The sequence below is a fragment of the Oxyura jamaicensis genome, chromosome 1 (genome assembly GCF_011077185.1).
Source record: "Oxyura jamaicensis isolate SHBP4307 breed ruddy duck chromosome 1, BPBGC_Ojam_1.0, whole genome shotgun sequence".
Taxonomy (NCBI): domain Eukaryota; kingdom Metazoa; phylum Chordata; class Aves; order Anseriformes; family Anatidae; genus Oxyura; species Oxyura jamaicensis.
In genome coordinates this window covers 4,576,507-4,589,950 of record NC_048893.1, presented here as the reverse complement: position 1 = coordinate 4,589,950, position 13,444 = coordinate 4,576,507, and the positions used below count along the sequence as shown (strand labels likewise).

General features: G+C 44.8%; 1 long non-coding RNA gene across 1 annotated transcript in view; it reads left to right on the top strand.

The window, feature by feature from the left end:
* LOC118172073 overlaps positions 1-12,886 on the top strand; it is a 29,964-nt gene extending 17,078 nt beyond the window's left edge. Inside the window, exon 3 of the long non-coding RNA XR_004753557.1 lies at positions 12,811-12,886. This is a non-coding gene — a long non-coding RNA (uncharacterized LOC118172073). The remainder of the gene's footprint in view (positions 1-12,810) is intronic.
* Positions 12,887-13,444: the final 558 nt, after the last annotated feature.

The following is a 13,444-nucleotide window of genomic DNA, read 5'->3' as shown; positions in this document are numbered from 1 at the left end:
TTCCTTCCTTCCTTCCTTCCTTCCTTCCTTCCTTCCTTCCTTCCTTCTTTTTCTCTCTCTCTTTTTTCACCATTCACTTTGTGTTAAAGTCAAAATAATTTAAATTTTCAAGTTCTGTATTATTCTTATATAAGCATTCATGAAAGTGGGAGTTATCACAGTTCTCAATAAAATTTAAAGAGAATTTGAGTTTACACTTGCATTTATTTTCTGCTGCCAGCATCAGTGTTTCAAGACACAGATATAGGCTGTTGTAGGACTTTCCCATAACATCTTTCCCTATTGAAAATACATGATGTATCCTTTTATTTCTATGTAAATGTATCTTTTATATCATCATTTCCAATACAAGAATAAGAATGTTCAGATGCATTTCTCACTGACTTAGGAAAATTGTAGATTTATAGAAGAATTTGTGCACATGTTTTGGACAGGTTGTTTTTGAACTCTATCTTGTCAATGAGGTCTTAGGGCCTTGATCTACAGCAGTGAACTCAATAGGAGCTTTAGTTTCTACTTCAAGCCTGTGTAACTTCAGCTAGTCTCAGTGAGCAAGAACCATGGACCACTTTAATTCCTGTCATCATTAAATTAATTTAATCAGATTCATGTTCAAAGTGAATCAATAGTTTTACTTGAGGACCACAGTTAACAAGAAATGCAAAGCATTTAAAACAATAAGAAAAAATACATTTATTCTAAGTTCACAATATCTGGATAGATTTTTCTCTGAACTTAGAATCGTGATTCTCATTTTTTATAATATTTTAATAACTTTCTGCACCTTTTTTCACTATGATGCTTCAATGTCACGTAAAACAATTTGATTGATTTGCTGGCTTATTACATTAAACATTTCAAAAAAAGTAGGTTGCTCTGACATCAGAGAAGCAGCCCAACACACTAATTCTGGAAACAAGAAGCACCAAAGAAAGGAAAATATATATATATACATATTTTTTTATTATTTTTATTTTTTAAAAAGGCGCTTGCAGAATTATGAAGCTTGCAATAATTAAGTATATTACATACATATGTGAATATTCATGTCTAGGTAAATACAACAAGTAAACGTGAACAGAAATGTAAGTAGATTCCCACTTATAGCTGAAATTCTATCCTTATCCCCCTGTTCATAAAGCATTTGGGAGAACACATCCTCAAAGAGGATTACAGTGACTTGAAAGTTACTATGTGTTACAGCATGTCTCATAGGGAGTTTGGCTTCCAAATTTGGTCTCAGAAGTGACACTGAATAAATTTTGCCTGGACAGCCTGACCTTTCTAGTACGGGAACAATGGGATGTGTGGTTAGTTTGGCTTGTAAAAATAATCTTGACTCAGTGACGTCATTTGGAACTTAAAAAGTTTTTGACGCTGGAAGAAATACACAGACCCAATAGCTGGGAGTTGCAGAGGACACAGGGAGAGGCACCTGTATTTGAATTTATGCACATTTTTTGGATGTGTTTGAGGGATGCACAGAGAAATGACAGCATTTTTGTGCTGAAGTGTAGACTTAACTCTGCCTGAGCTCAGCATTGCACCATTGAAAGCCCATTTTATTACAAAGGGAGGCAGGTCACCTGAACCAGGAGAATTAATTAAAATCATTTTAAAAGATAACAACAACAACAACAATAATAATAAACCACTGTTTTTGCTGATGGGAACTACCTTGCCCTTCCTAGTGAATAAGTTTACATATTTTCTTAGTATTTATTCCTAGAGTTGCTAAGAAGTGGTCATGCTTTCACATGAGAGGGAAATATTTGTTTAGGATAAAATGTATGTTACACTACAGTATTGTGAGTACAGAGGAGGAGTACCTGCTTTCCAGATATTACTGTTAGAAAATTACTGTTCAACATCTCAATATCCTCAGTGACAAATCAAATAAGTAGGATGGAGAACTGGAGCAGCTCAACTCTTCACAGAGAGAGGATATAAGGGACTCACCATGACCATTCCTCTCATTGCTGTTAATTCTTATAGGAATTCCCATGCTCCAACTCTTTGGTAAAATGACATTTCCCTAACTGAGCCCAAGAGCTACACAAACACTGACACTTCAATCCAGCAGTATATATACTCTAGACAGACACATGATAGAAGGAGGAGAAGAGAAAGTTTGCTTAACATCATGGGGAAGGGCCAGTAACAAAGCTGTAGCAGAAAAGGAGCTGTTGGGCATCCAGCCCTGTGCTATGCACTTTGCAGCCTTTCTTCACTGGAGCAGGTTCACCCTCTCACCTCTGCACCCCACCTGTTGCTCTGGAGGTCAGCAGCATTGGTGAGTTTAATGAGTGGCCCTGTTTGTCCCTTAAACATGAAACCATCTTGGTGCTGATGCTCCTACATTTTATTTTCCTACACAGCAGCACCAGCTTAATGGCTAATTTTGTTTCATTAGAAGAAAATTATTTTTTAATTATATTTCATTATTTCTCTTAATATTTCCAAGACTGGTGCTGGCAGAGGCTTAATGGCATCCAATCCCTTATTCATTACAGAGCATCTTCTTGCATTCACCTCACATCTCTGTTACGGGCTGTCACATGCTTCATGCACAGCAGTAATGGCCTTGGTAGGCACTGTCATAAATATCCTGTTCATCTCCACAGCAGTGGTGTAATTGAGGGTAAACACAAATCAGTGGTGTTTGCCCACGTCTAATGTGGGCAGTTCTAATTTCAGGTCTCTCCAACTTCTCCCTGTGTAGTCTGTGTGGCTTTTTCTGACTTGCCATCAAACTGCTGCTCTAAAGAAGAGATTGCTGAAATCACGGCAGTTCCCTGGTGCTTCTGCTATCCTCTGTCCAGATCCAACTGTTTTAGCAAGGAGTAAGGACTTGTTTGCCTAATATGCAATTCACACTTTCTAAATACATGGAATCCACCTAGGATTTGGCATTCAGATGTTTTTCAGGTTTTTATGTGAGTAGAATGAGGCCCTTCTCTGTGATACTGTGTTTTCCAAGGTTTCTGAAGCATTTAAGTGACTTGCTCAGTATCTCACATTTCATAAGGAAATAATATGTCTTTATAGTTTCCCTTTAGCCACTGTCTGTATCAGCTGTGGTGTGCTACACTGCTGATGAGAGCAATATATTTTGGATGCACCTATAACTTTTGCTCTCTTGGGCAATAATCTATTCTTTCTTCCATTCTGTTTTCACCACATAACTTTGAATGATGAACCCTGTCTTGATGGCAGACTATGGTGCCTTTCTCTTCTTTCAGAGTAACATAAGGTGTTTTTCTTTTATACTTAAAGGTTGAAGTAGAAATTCCCTTATCACATAAAATAGGTCCAGTAGCCGTAAAAATCCTAAACCACCAGCTCATAATCCACTATACAAAGGAACTTGGGGGTCACTGTCTGCCGCATTGCAATCTTACTCAAAGCATAATCTGCCTATAATAAGCACGGTGACTTAGATAACCTGATAAAATACATAGGTTTTAAGTTGAGCGCTCTTTTAATCTAATATTTTATGAATATTATGCCCAATCCTAAAAATACTGCCTAGTAGAAGAAGTGTGCTCTAAAGAAAGATACAAAAAGAACAAATTTGCCCCTTACGTGAATCCAATTCTCTCATTTTATTATTCAGTGTATCTTCATATAGGATACAATTCAGGGCACAATTATAACAACATATTCTTCTTTTTCAATATTTAATGATAAAACCTAATGGATTTTTGAAACTTTGGAAGAAAGGACAATGATCTTAATCACAGGGGATATTAAGGTACTGTGAGTTTGCTAAGAATATTATAAAATAACTTTTCTATCAGAGTTTCTGCAATTGCTTTGCAAGATTTCTCTTCACTTGCAGGACAAGTATAGGAGGGAATAATACATTTAGTAAGAACTATCTCTTCATTTAGAGGATCTACATTTCAGTACTGAAAACACTTGATTGCGTAGTCATTTTTGCATATTAACGCAAGGAATGTCAAAGCATCAAAGAAATCTTGGAACTAAGGGAAACAAAAAACAGATTTGTACTTCCTGCCTATTTCTTACTTTATTCTTCCACTCTTCACACTGAAAGATAAGAGTTAGTGCCCAAATCCTGTGAAGTTCACTGTATAAAGCTGCAGCTTGTAGAGATGTTTATATATTTATTGTTGTTGTTATCGTTGTTGTTGTTACTATTATTTTGCTTACTCTTTCATAGAAGTGTTCACTTGTTAACTGTGAGGCCAGGAGAAAACCAACAACATAAATCTGAGCAATATTAAATTCACAGTGTGTCATTCCCTGCTCCCCCCATGCCCCTGATGTCTGGGTATCACAGAATCACAGAATAGTCTAGGTTGGAAGAGACCTCCAAGATCATCAAGTCCAACCTCTGACTTAACACTAACAAGTCCTCCACTAAACCATATCCCTAAGCTCTACATCTAAACGTCTTTTAAAGACCTCCAGGGATGGGGACTCCACCACTTCCCTGGGCAGCCTATTCCAGTGACTAACAACCCTTTCAGTAAAGAAGTTCTTCCTAATATCCAACCTAAACCTCCCCTGGCACAACTTTAGCCCATTCCCCCTCGTCCTGTCACCAGGCACGTGCGAGAACAGACCACCCCCCACCTCACTACAGCCCAGCCTCCCTTCAGGTACCTGTAGAGTGCAATAAGGTCACCCCTGAGCCTCATCTTCTCCAGGCTAAACAGTCCCAGCTCCCTCAGCCACTCCTCGTAAGACTTGTTCTCCAGACCCTTCACCAGTTTTGTAGCCCTTCTCTGGACTCGCTCAAGCACCTCCATGTCCTTCTTGTAGTGAGGGGCCCAAAACTGAACACAGTACTCAAGGTGCGGCCTCACCAGAGCCGAGTACAGGGGGACAATCACCTCCCTGGCCCTGCTGGCCACCCTGTTTCTTATGCAAGCCAGGATGCTGCTAGCTTTCTTGGCTGCCTGAGCACACTGCTGGCTCATATTCAGCCGACTGTCAACCAATACTCCCAGGTCCTTCTCTGCCAGGCAGCTTTCTAACCACACATCTCCCAGCCTGTAGCGCTGTTTGGGGTTGTTGTGCCCCAGGTGCAGGACCCGGCACTTGGCCTTGTTGAACTTCATACCGTTGGCCTCGGCCCATCAGTCCAGCCTATCCAGATCCTCCTGCAGAGCCTTCCTACCCTCGAGCAGATCAACACACGCACCTAACTTGGTGTCATCTGCAAACTTGCTGAGGGCGCACTTGATCCCCTCGTCCAGATCATCGATGAAGATGTTAAAGAGGACTGGTCCCAGTACCGAGCCCTGGGGGACTCCACTAGTGACCGGCCTCCAACTGGATTTGACTCCATTCACCACAACTCTCTGGGCCCGGCTATCCAGCCAGCTCTTAACACAACGATGTGTGCGCCAGTCCAAGCCATGAGCAGCCAGTTTCCTGAGGAGAATGCTGTGGGAAATGGTGTCAAATGCCTTGCTGAAGTCAAGGTAGACCACGTCCACAGCCTTTCCCTCATCCACTAAGTGTGTCACCTTGTCACAGAAGGAGATCAGGTTCGTCAAGCAGGACCTGCCCTTCCTAAACCCATGCTGACTAGGCCTGATTGCCTGCTTGCCCTGCAACTGCCGCATGATGACACCCAAGATAATCTGCTCCATGAGCTTCCCTGGCACTGATGTTAAACTAACAGGCCTATAGTTCCCCAGGTCTACCCTCTGGCCCTTCTTGTAGATGGGCGTCACGTTTGCTAGCCGCCAGTCAAGTGGGACCTCCCCCGATAGCCAGGACTGCCGATAAATGATGGAAAGCGGCTTGGCCAGCTCCTCCGCCAGTTCTCTCAGCACCCTCGGGTGGATCCCATCCGGCCCCATCGACTTGCGTACATCCAAATGCTGTAGCAGGTCGCCAACCATTTCCTCATGGATTGTGGGGGCGACATTCTGCTCCCCATCCCCTTCCTCGAGCTCAGGGTACTGGGCGTCCAGAGAACAACTGGTTTTGCTGTTAAAGACTGAGGCAAAGAAGGCATTAAGCACCTCAGCTTTTTCCTCATCTCTGATTACTAAGTTTCCCCCTACATCCAGTAGAGGGTGGAGATTCTCCTTAGTCCTCCTTTTTGTGTTGATGTATTTATAAAAAACATTTTTTGTTGTCTTTAACAGCAGTGGCCAGATTGAGCTCCAGATGAGCTTTGGCCTTTCTGATTTTGTCCCTGCACCACCTTGCAACATCCTTGTAGTCCCCCTGAGTGGCCCGCCCTCTTTTCCAAAGATTATAAACCCTCTTTTTTTTCCTAAGCTCGAGCCACAGCTCTCTGCTCAGCCAGGCCGGTCTTCTTCCACACCGGCTCGTCTCTGGGCACGTGGAGACAGACCACTCCTGAGCCATTAAGATTTCTTTCTTGAAGAGCGCCCAGCCCTCCTGGGCTCCTCTGTCTTTCAGTACCGCCTCCCAAGGGACTCTGCCAACCAGTGTCTTGAACAGCTCAAAGTCAGCCCTCCGGAAGTCCAAGAGAACAGTTTTACTGATCCCCTCCCTGACTTCGCCGAGTATCGAGAACTCTACCATTTTGTGGTCACTCTGCCCAAGACAGCCCCCGACCAGCACGTCTCCCACCAGTCCTTCTCTGTTGGTGAATAGAAGGTGTAGCTGGGCACCTCCCCTGGTAGGCTCGCCAACCAGCTGCGTCAGGAAGTTATCTTCCACGCTCTCCAGAAACCTCCTGGACTGCTTCCTCTGGGCTGTGTTGCGTTTCCAGGATATGTCTGGGAAGTTAAAGTCCCCACAAGAACAAGCGCTGACAATTTCGCAACTTCCGCCAGCTGCCTGTAGAACTCCTCATCCGTCCCCTCATCCTGGTTTGGCGGTCTATAACAGACCCCCACCAGGATGCTTCCCTTGTTGGCCTTTCTGCTGATCCTAACCCATAGCGACTGTACCTTGTCATTCCCAGCCTCAAGTTCGACGACGTCAAAACACTCTCTAATATAGAGAGCCACTCCACCACCCCTTCCGTGTTGCCTGTCCCTTCTGAAGAGCCTATAGCCAGACATTGCAGCACTCCAGTCATGAGAGTGGTCCCACCACGTTTCCGTGATGGCAACCAAGTCATAGCCTGCGTGCTGCGCAATGGCTTCAGCTCCTCCTGCTTGCTGCCCATGCTGCATGCATTAGTGTAGATGCACTTCAGCTGGGCCTTAGCCTTCTCCCCCAGCCTTGCCACTGTTCCCCCTGGCACACCTCCAACAGGCTCCCCGCCCCCCTTCTCACCTAGTTTAAAGCCCTCTCAATGAGCCCTGCCAGCTCCTGGGCCAGGATCCGTTTTCCCCTTGGGGACAGTTGGGACCCATCTGTGGCCATCAGGCCAGGTGCCCAGTAGAGCGCCCCGTGGTCAAAGAACCCAAAATTCCTATGTTGGCACCAGCCTCTGAGCCACGTGTTTATCAGGTGGGCTTTTCGTGTCCTCTCTGAACCATTCCCTGCCACTGTAGGAATGAACGAAAACACCACCTGTACTCCCGCTCCGTCCACTAACCGTCCCAGCCCCCTAAAGTACCGTTTGATAGCCTTCAGGCTTCTCTCATCAGTGGTATCACTGCCAGCCTGGACTATCAGTAGCGGGTAGTAATCAGAGGGGCGAACCAGGCTGGGAAGCTTTCTGGTGACATCCCTGACCCCAGCCCCAGGGAGGCAGCAGACTTCCCTACAGGTGTGGTCGGGCCGACAGATAGGGCCCTCCGTTCCTCTGAGAAGGGAGTTGCCCACCAAGATCACCCTTCTCTCCTTCTTGGTGGGAGAAGTCTTGAGGCGTGGAGTAGACTTCCTCGCCCTGGGCTTCCTGGTTAACTTTTCTGTCACACCCTCACCCACCGCTCTCTCGAGCTCCAGGGCCTCAAACCTGTTGTGTAAGGGCACCCAGGAAGGTGGAGCAGGCAGTGGGGGGAGTTTCCTGCAACGCCGAGCAGGGACCTGTCTCCACTCCTCCTCAACTCCTAGGTCCCCTTTTTCTGCCCGACAGCGACCGGGCAGGGGGTCCACCCCCATCTGGGGAGTCTCCCCCCAGTGCTTCTTCAGGCCTTGCAGGGAGTTGCTCCACCAGTCTATCTCCCGCTCGCACTCCCTGATGGCCCTCAACCTCTCCACCTCCTCCTTGAGCTCTGCCACCAGGCGGACCAGGTCGTCCACCTGCTCGCACCTCACGCACACAGTATCTCCACCTCCCTCAGATAGCAGCAGGCTCTGGCACTCCCTGCACCCAGAGACCTGCACTGCCGCATTTCTGAGCGGGCACTCCGTCTGGGTGCCTACAGACTTCCTAGCGCGAGCTCTCTGCCTAGCGAGGACCATAGTGGCCTGGCTATTGGTCGAAAAACCGTCAGTTGAGGTGTTCTTAGGGGCGGGGGTTCCCCCGGCCCTCCCTGCTCGAACTGCCGCGCAAACTGACGCGCCCCGCCTTTCTGACGCGCCCCGCCCTGTTTGCCCGTCCTGGTCGCCGCGCTCCTGGTCGCTCGCGCTCCCCAGGGGCTGCTTTTGAACGGCCGGGGAGGGGGCGCTGCTGGCTCCGCCTACGCCTCGTCAGCGTCTCTCACGAGGGCTGCCGGGCTGTGGCGGCTCCCTCGGCTGCCTCGAGTGGCCTCGATGCAGGGAAAATAGCCCTGCCTGTCCCGATCCCCCGCTCCGCTGCAGAACACGTCTGCCCCGGAGCCGATCGCCTCGCCTCCCCCCATGCCCCTGATGTCTGGGTAGCTTTAACTAGCTTGACAATGGTTAAACAATAAGCTCTGTCAGATTTATTTTAAGTAATTATACACCAGAAGAGTTACATCAAGAGGAGAATGCCTATAATTTGTGCTGTGCCAGTAGTTTTCAATTAAATCTAAATTTTATGTCTTGGAGCATCCTGGCCCAAATTTGCAGCTAATTCTACCCTGAGCTTCAGAATTTAATCAAGCATTTTGGGGTGAAGAAAAGTATTTCTTAGGTGCTGCAATGACCATTTGATCTTCTAGAATGCAGAGAGATTTCAATGCTCGCTGCAAACAAACCCATAAGCAGTTATTGGGTGGGGTGTCTTAGGATGATTCCTATTTCAAGTACATGTTCATTCTATATATTCATTATACAGCAGCAGGGCCAGGGGGCAATATATGTATAGGTGCTCGTGTATGTAGAAGGCCATTAGACCAACATAAATTATAGTTGTATTATTTATAAGGGCTTATAGCACTGATGGAACATCCACTATAAGTTCCTGCATCTGGCTGGGTTAAGAGATAAGATAAATTCCACGTCAAAATCTGATTTATTTCAATATATGGCTTTTGTGTCTGGATATCTAAATCAAATGCAGTGGAAAAAAATACCAGCCTAGAAGGAAACTGAATCTGAGGAACGTTTCTTGTTAGAGGAGCCCATGATCTTGAACATACCTTTCATACTATATTTTCTTGGACACTCTGCTGGAGTCAGTCTAGATAACCTTATACATAAACCATAGGGATAGCTCTTCCATGATCTTTACATACTTATCCATGAAGTTTAACAATACACCTTTAAGTAGTTTTACTACGATTCATCACAAGACAATTAGGAATAAATTCCTCTCACTTTGAAGGTCATTTAAGAAATTCATTGATGTCGATGGAAAGCACTTGGTAAAGATGAAGTCAGACAGAAAAATAAATTTCTACAAGATATAAAAACTTCATCAGAAAAATAAGAGGAAATGTTACAAAGATGTTTCAAAGCAGCAGTAGAAAATTCTGAACTTTTAGTGTCTCACAGCATTAAAACATGTTTTCTCATCTTGAAGGTCAATAGAAAAATGATGTATTCAGGAAGAAGAAATAGTTAAAAGTTGGGAAACTAGGATAAGCTATCTTGCATGGAATCTGCTTTTCCTGTGCAAAAGGAAATATCATTACTATATGCCTTATTTTCTTATGATAGTGACTAGCAAGATACAGTAAAACAACCTGAGATGACTATGTGGAATGGTAGCGTTTGCATTTGTATGGTATAAATTTTCACTCCTTGCTAATATTTGTGACTTCACATTGACACAGAGCACCACACAACTTTTTGTATTGGTGGGAATCTCAATGTATAATGAATGCATGAGTACTTCTGTGATTGTCTCTCTGTAAAATGGCTTGAAATACTGGAATGAAATGAAGGACATTTTCTTAATCAGTTTGCTGGCAGTTTGAAGCTTGATGTTAACAAGAGTTTTGTGGTTTTGAATGAGTTTTAATCAACCCTTAATGGATAGTTTCTGTGTGCACTGCAGTTATTAGTCACATTCCCTTTGATTCCAGAGATTCAGGGTCATATTGTAAAAGCACTGTATTATTTCTGAAATGCAGAGAAATAAATAGGAAGTTCCTATATACTGTCTACCAGGTCCTGTTTTACCACCCACTTATGCACAACTTTAAAACCATTTCTTCTCAGAAACACATGTACGCACATCATTTTAAGCTTTCAGTCTTTTCCAACTAATTCAATACTTCTCACAAGGATTATAGCAGTGGCCAAACTTTAAATTAAATTAAATTAAATACTGAATATACTTGTAATTTTGCTCTTGGGTGTCATTAAGACAGAGCTATGAAGGTTATTTTTCCTATTGACAGCATATTTATTTGCTTGCTCGACTCTTAAAGCAGTAAGGTTGTTTATTCAGCAACTATTGCTCTCTTCCGTTACGTTTTCTTTTGGCTATGCTGTCCACCTTACATAATCACCTCTTTGCACACAATTCACTGCAATAAACAGTATGTCTTCATCTGTTTCAGATATTTTTAGTTCATGCCAGTTCTTGTTATGCTGAACTCCAGATATGTAGGGTTATTAAGTAAATAGTAGGCATGACGCCCTTCAGACAGTAACAGAAAACTGTTAAAAGTAGCAGTAATCTGTAGGGACTGGACAGGTCTTCAGAGTGTGTGGGTGAGCAAGATGGTGTTCAAGTCAGCTTTGAAATGGCCCTTGTGGAAGGAACAATGTGTAGGAAGTTTGGATTTAACTCAGTGGATAGGTTAGATGGTATGGGTTTCAGAAGCGTACATTTTCTACATAGATTCACCTTGCCTAAGATCTAGTATAACAGTTTAAACTCCGAGTAATCAAAGGAAACAAGCAATAGAAGGCCTCCGCTGATGTCATTGCAGATGTCTAAAAGATGTTAGTTAAGCCAAGTTATAAAAGTACCTATTCTTTCTGAAGTTAGATCTAAAGTGAGACCAGGATTCTAGTCCTCACATCTACATTTACCAGCAAAGAGACTCTCTAAATAATATCTGTAATAAATACAACTCCTATTACAATCATTAGATTCAGTGGGTTTACTTTTCACATAGCATCTTCCCTCTCCCTGAAAAATGGCAGTCTCGAACATCCTGAAACTTTTTTCAAATGTAAATGTGCTGCATATATTTTTAAATAATTTATTTGTCCAGTGATATTTTGCAGTTCAGACATTCCTAATCTGAAGACACTTCAATAAGCATATCCAAAAGTTAGGACCTAAAAGCGTGTTCTAGGGAAGAATATGTTCAGTGTCTCCTCTGGACACTGTTCTATTTTATTAAAATGTTCATATTCCCCTGGAAAATAGGCTAGAATTCAGGTATCTGACTTCTCAGGAGAATTAATCTAACACAAGGATGCTCTGAGGTCATTCTTGCTTAGTTCTTCCCACTAGTGCTGTTCTACTTTACATTAAATTCTTATAAGTCTTTTGAGACAAAGCGAATAGTTCCTTATTAAGATAACCAGGACATATGTCCTGAAGTGGGGCACCTGTCTTTTATTTTTGATGCTAATGAACTTTTAATTTGCACATAGAAAGACACCATCCATGAATAAAGGGTTAAAAGGGTTAAAAAATGGTAAAATATTCCCACTAGTGGATAAAATACACCATAGTGGACATTCAGCCAAGAGATCTGAGATGTTTCTTTCATATGCCTGAGGAACAGGCTAGCAAATGTGACGCCCATCTAAAAGAAGGGCCGGAGGACTGACCCGGGAAACTACAGGCCTGTCAGTTTGACCTCAGTGCCAGGGAAGCTCATGGAGCAGATTATCTCGAGAGTCATCATGCAGCACTTGCAGGGCAAGCAGGCGATCAGGCCCAGTCAGCATGGGTTTAGGAAGGGCAGGTCCTGCTTGACGAACCTGATCTCCTTCTATGACAAAGTGACGCGCTGGGTGGATGAGGGAAAGGCTGTGGATGTGGTCTACCTTGACTTCAGCAAGGCTTTTGACACCGTTTCCCACAGCATTCTCCTCAGGAAACTGGCTGCTCTTGGCTTGGACTGGCGCATGCTTCGTTGGGTTAGAAACTGGCTGGATAGCCGGGCCCAAAGAGTTGTGGTAAATGGAGTCAAATCCAGTTGGAGGCCAGTCACTAGTGGCGTCCCCCAGGGCTCGGTGCTGGGGCCGGTCCTCTTCAATATCTTCATTGATGATCTGGATGAGGGCATTGAGTGCACCCTCAGTAAGTTTGCAGACGACACCAAGTTAGGTGCGTGTGTTGATCTGCTCGAGGGTAGGAAGGCTCTGTAGGAGGATCTGGATAGGCTGGACTGATGGGCTGAGGTCAACTGCATGAAGTTCAGCAAGGCCAAGTGCCGGGTCCTGCACCTGGGGCGCAATAACCCCAAGCAGAGCTACAGGCTGGGAGATGAGTGGTTGGAGAGCTGCCAGGCAGAGAAGGACCTGGGAGTGATGGTTGATAGTCGGCTGAGTATGAGCCAGCAATGTGCTCAGGTGGCCAAGAAGGCCAACAGCATCCTGGCCTGTATAAGAAACAGTGTGGCCAGCAGGGCCAGGGAGGTGATCGTCCCCCTGTACTCGGCTCTGGTGAGGCCGCACCTCGAGTACTGTGTTCAGTTTTGGGCCCCTCGCTACAAGAAGGACATCGAGGTGCTTGAGCGAGTCCAGAGAAGGGCTACGAAGCTGGTGAGGGGCCTGGAGAACAATTCTTACGAGGAGTGGCTGAGGGAGCTGGGCTTGTTCAGCCTGGAGAAAAGGAGGCTCAGGGGTGACCTTATTGCTCTCTACAGGTACCTGAAGGGAGGCTGTAGCGAGGTGGGGGTTGGCCTGTTCTCGCACGTGCCTGGTGACAGGACGAGGGGGAATGGGCTAAAGTTGCGCCAGGGGAGGTTTAGGTTGGATGTTAGGAAGAACTTCTTTACTGAACGGGTTGTTAGTCACTGGAATAGGCTGCCCAGGGAAGTGGTTGAGTCACCATCCCTGGAAGTCTTTAAAAGACGTTTAGATGTAGAGCTTAGGGATATGGTTTAGTGGGGACTGTTAGTGTTAGGTCAGAGGTTGGACTTGATGATCTTGAGGTCTCTTCCAACCTAGAAATTCTGTGATTCTGTGATTCTGTGAACTTTGAACACACTCTTTCAGTTGGGATAATGCATTTGCCAGTGAACCATGATGAATCTGGGCTTGATTTTGC